Here is a 4,920-nt window from a genome sequence, read left to right as displayed (position 1 = left end):
GTTGTGCTGAAGGTAAATATAAAGAAGTGTTTTCGTAACATAATGCGTTCGAGTCATCAACAGTGTGGGTGATTAAAGTATGATTAATAATGAATTCTAAAATATACAGGATTATACACGAAAGATAATGAGCTTCCAGACTTTAAAATGCCACGAGTAACACATTTTCAAAAGTAGTTTGGATCTTAGTTTATGAATTTAATTAACACAATACATGGTTAGACGTTGTTTTAGAATTTTTTTACACAAAAGTCAATGTTTAGGTTAGATGACATTAATAACTAATAATTGTTTATTTAATGTAATACGGGTTCAAAAAACTGACCCTATTGTAAGTCCTAGCGAGAATTTTTTAATTTGATACATCTGCTCTTTAACTGCGTACCCTAGAAAAAATCCAGGGGTGTAAGGTCTGGGCTTCGCGAAGGCCAAGGATTGATGGAATCTTTTCCAAGATAAGGACCAACATTCTGACTAATACCGGTTACTCTTGAGATCATATTTTAGGTTCGTAACTGTTCTTCTTCGTTTTCTTTCCAAGGGTGGCCAATTTTCTCTTAAAACACTTTTCAACCTTTTGAAAATAGTATCAGCAGGAATTCGTCTATCCAGAAAACGTGCTCTGTGTAGACAAGTAGCGGCTGAAGCATTTTTTCTGCATTTACCAGAAATCACGCTATTAAATCCACATTGTCATCATTTGAATACATTTTGACAAATTTAATTTTCAAAATCAAATTGAAAGAAGAGGTATTGTGGATTCATAGTATATTTTACTTCATAGTATGCCCTTAGGTATCTGTGCGATATGTATTCTTGGTTACATCTTAAATCTTGCAGGTTCGTGGTCTCTCGTGCGTAATTATAGTGTCATTAAAAAAATGTAGATGTCGTAGACAAACACAAAAAGATGTATTTATTTGTTGTCAAAACACATTTATAGGATATCATTTAGCTTCTTACACAGTTATTGATGTTATTTACCTGTATTTGTTTCAATGTACATAAGGTTATCACAGTAATTTTATCATCCTGGCAACCCTTATAGGAGCATGATAATTAAATAGTGCTAATATTTGAGCCGACACAAGATACTCATATCAATTTTTATATTTGAAACAAAAATTGAAAGTAATTGATATAATATTTCCAACCCTAACCAGTAGACACAGACATTTCTACCCAAAGTATAGTCTTTTTATAAACGGTTTTATTGTCCTATACTGAAGTTAGTTTTATTATTTGACCTTCAATTTTTTCTGACTTAACTTTTTTTTAACTTCAAATGGTATTAGTAAAAATTTATTACTAGTAGGTAGTATGTGGCAGTGTGACAACGTCTTTTCCTGTTGCTTCGCTTAACGCAGAAGTGCCAAAAGTACATACATTCTAAAATTATACTCAAACTAACATCAACACTAATGAATTTTTACTTTAGGTCTCCGCATCCTGAATTTCTTGCTTCAGTTTTTTGTAAAACATATACACACCATATTCGCATATTGTCGCAAAAGACAATATTGCAAGATAAGCAACGAATAAGACAAAAGCAGAAATAAAGTTATCATATTCCATAGTCGCATATAGGAATATCCAACCAATGATTACTATAACCAAGCTAACAACTGTTGCCAAAAAATGACGACAAACCATTTTTGGTTTGCGCTAAAACAAAATTTCAAAAATGGGTGATTAAGAAATGTAACTTATTTTTACCATTGCTGCACCAAATAATAACAACACACCGCTACCGACGTATGTTAAATATCCAAGTAACAGTATAACTAATCCTGCCATGTTAATGTGTTCGCAAAGCAGGATATTTACAACCGTCATAGCGATTCCACCACTCTTGAAGTATACATTTTATCAGGGAGTGTTAAAACAATTTGCTTACGTACAATATGGTTACAAATCACATAGCTCACAGAACATAACAAACAAACTTCCTTCAGGCCCATTTTACAACGTTGTCAAAATAAGTTGTTTCTACATTTTTATCCTGCAACATATTTGATTATAGTTTAAATATTGAAAAATAGTTACAACCTTTTGCATTTTTTGATTTTGGGGACCAAAATTTGACTTAACAAATGTCTAAATGAATGAAATTTGACGTTTTGTTGATGGACGAGGCGATTCAGTTTGGAACCAAAGTCGCAAATAAGCTTTGTGATATTTGATGCCGTGTGTCAACATTCTTATGAGATTTGTGTAGTAGAAGTAGAATTCTTTTCAAAACTGTCACGATCCAAACACGAAAATCGAATGTCCCTTAGATAAATTAGATTGGCGACTTCACACTGAAAGTAATTCAAGGAAATGTTGGTGACGTTCCAATCTGGTGAAATAACTTACTGATACAATAATACATTGAGGAGTTTATTGTATTATAGGAAGTTTGAAAGAAAAACGGTGACCAGGAGAAGGATATTTAATAAAAAGAATGCAGACGAGATATTTAACAAGAAGAAAGCAAAATTACTATGATAGATGCAAAAAAGAAAGAATAAAGGTAAAGCATTTTGTTACAATTAGTAAACAAACAAAATGACTAGATAATAGATACCCTATTGTAGTAATATAGGATCAAAAAACTAACAGAGAAGGGAAAGGAAAATTCAAAAACGACCTTAGCTATGGATATGGTAAGAGATGAAGATGAAGAGGCAAGGCAAGAGGAAGAGGAATAAGGGAAAAAAAACTGTGCAAACGTTAAAAACATTTCGTATAAGAGTCGAGGGGATAATGATAACAGGAAAGAGAATGAACAAAAATCGTTTTTTGGAATGTCACCGGTCTGAAGAATGAAGATGATTTTTGAGAATAAATAGCGAATTTTGATATCGTAAGTTTAGTAGAAACATGGATAGAAGTAAAAGGGTGGGAAAGGATAAAAGAGAAAATACCAAGGGAATTTAATTGGCATGACAACAATGAAAGAAAAATTAAAGACAAAATATAAATAAATGACAACCATGTAATTTTAGGCTGAGATTTGAAATCAAGAATAAGAGAAAAAGGGAGGAGAATAGGTAATAGAGAAGACCACGTGAAAAGAAGATAAAAAATGTGAAATAAACTGTTGTAATTAATCAAAGAGACAGCATGGGAGATATTGAATGGAAATAAAACTGGGAATGAGGAAATCGAATTAACCTAGGTAGGGCCGAGAGGATAATTAGTAATAGATTATTCAATAGTGAACGAAAACGCATGGGAAGATATTTCACAGTACAAAGTGGAAAAAACAATACTAAACAGGAAAAAGAAGAGGAGAAAGCAGGAAAAAATGTGTGAATAATATGGGATGAGAAAGCTAGTGGGGCATACGAAGAGAAGTTAATAACACACACTTTAGTTGAAGCAAAATGAATAGAAGTGAAGGTAGAAAAAAGAGTGATTCTACGACAACTGGTCGCAAACAATTGATCGTGCGACAATTGATCGCAAGCAACTCGTCGCAGCACAATTGGTCGCACGCGACAATTGATCGCGGCGACAATTGATCGCAGCGACAATTGATCGCACGTAAATTGATCGCAGCGACAATAGATCGTACGTAAATTTATCGCAGCGTCAATTGATCGCAAGGTAAAATTCATCGGGAAGTATTTTCTTTTATTAAAACTAAATATTTTGTATTCTGAATTTTAAGTTGCAATAAATTTAGCAATCAGGTAAGGCGTAAATATCGAATTAAAAACAATTTGAATATAGATAAGTGACGAAGTTTGTAGTTGCACTTTAAAAATTAAAAAATACGAGCGTAAACATCTTGTTACATAAGATTTTTTATTAATAAATTGTCATTTTGGTTATTTTTTTTAAGAGATTGTTACTATTTATCTCGTTGCTTATTTTACCTATTATATTATAGGAACTAGCTTCATTATAATAAGTACCCAACATAAAAACAAGTGTTTATTGTTCTTAACTAGATTACAATTATTTAAAAAATCATATTTTTAATAACCTTTAAATTTTAACACATTTTGATACAGAATTGCCTCTATTGTCTATTCTTGTCTTTATACATATCACCAAACAATAAAATTTATGAACTAATAGTACATCTAGAGTATCCATATGCAGCGAATGTAAATTCCACTGGACGGATATAATACTTATTTTAATCCCTTGTAAATTGCAACGGATCTTTTACAGGGTTTGAGAAAGATTTACGTGTATTGTAAATATATATTGCAAAAACTTTTGTAATAGCGTCGAGCATAATTTTGTGTTACCGGGAAATCTAAGAAATGTACTTATGCAACTAAAAACTTACTTTTTAATTATTATTATGTGACTTGTATTGTACTGAAGAAAAATTCAGTTGTACCATATGTGGGTGTAAAAAATACATATACAGGGTTAGTCACGAGAAAATTATTTCTGAAAATTATTTTTACGCAACCCAAAATACGAATACCATGTACCACTTGATACTAACTGAATTTAAAATGAAATGCTGAATTCATGATTGCTTTGAGTTTGGCAATGTCATTTTGACAATTCTGGAGAAGGAGGTTACGCGAGTGTCCATGGTGGGACCGCAGCCAGTTGGAGATCTCCGCTGGCGCCGCTAATAAGTTTGTCAGGGCTTGCTTCGAGTGCCTCTTGATCTTTTGCAACCGATTAATGACGAGAAAATTATTTCTAAAAATTCCTTTTACGACAGATATCTCTGTGACGTGTAAAACAGATCTCAGATCTAAAAAAAAGGAAGAAATAATTGGTTCGTAGTTTTCCATGAATGACCCTACTACGGCTGCTACCTGATTATTCTTCTCCGCACTTTGCATCCTACAAAAATTTACAACATGGGCTGGACAAGCCCACCTACGTCCGGCAGATTAGGCAAATAATTCTGAATGAATAGTCGGCCTTCCGAGTGAAATGCCCCTCAATAAGCTTTTC

General features: G+C 32.7%; 1 long non-coding RNA gene across 1 annotated transcript; it reads right to left on the bottom strand.

Annotated features, from left to right (window-relative positions):
* Positions 1-1,037: 1,037 nt before the first annotated feature.
* On the bottom strand, positions 1,038-2,112 carry LOC135130647 (uncharacterized). Its single transcript, XR_010280824.1, has 4 exons — positions 2,050-2,112; positions 1,902-2,002; positions 1,717-1,851; positions 1,038-1,665 (listed from the first exon to the last, which is right to left on the bottom strand). It is a non-coding gene; the product is annotated as an uncharacterized LOC135130647 (long non-coding RNA).
* Between the last annotated feature and the right edge of the window lie 2,808 nt (positions 2,113-4,920).

The sequence above is a fragment of the Zophobas morio genome, unplaced genomic scaffold (genome assembly GCF_036711695.1).
Source record: "Zophobas morio isolate AGI-343-1 ecotype UQ-CSIRO unplaced genomic scaffold, CSIRO_AGI_Zmor_V1 ptg000017l, whole genome shotgun sequence".
Taxonomy (NCBI): domain Eukaryota; kingdom Metazoa; phylum Arthropoda; class Insecta; order Coleoptera; family Tenebrionidae; genus Zophobas; species Zophobas morio.
This window is presented reverse-complemented; position numbering and strand designations above follow the sequence as displayed.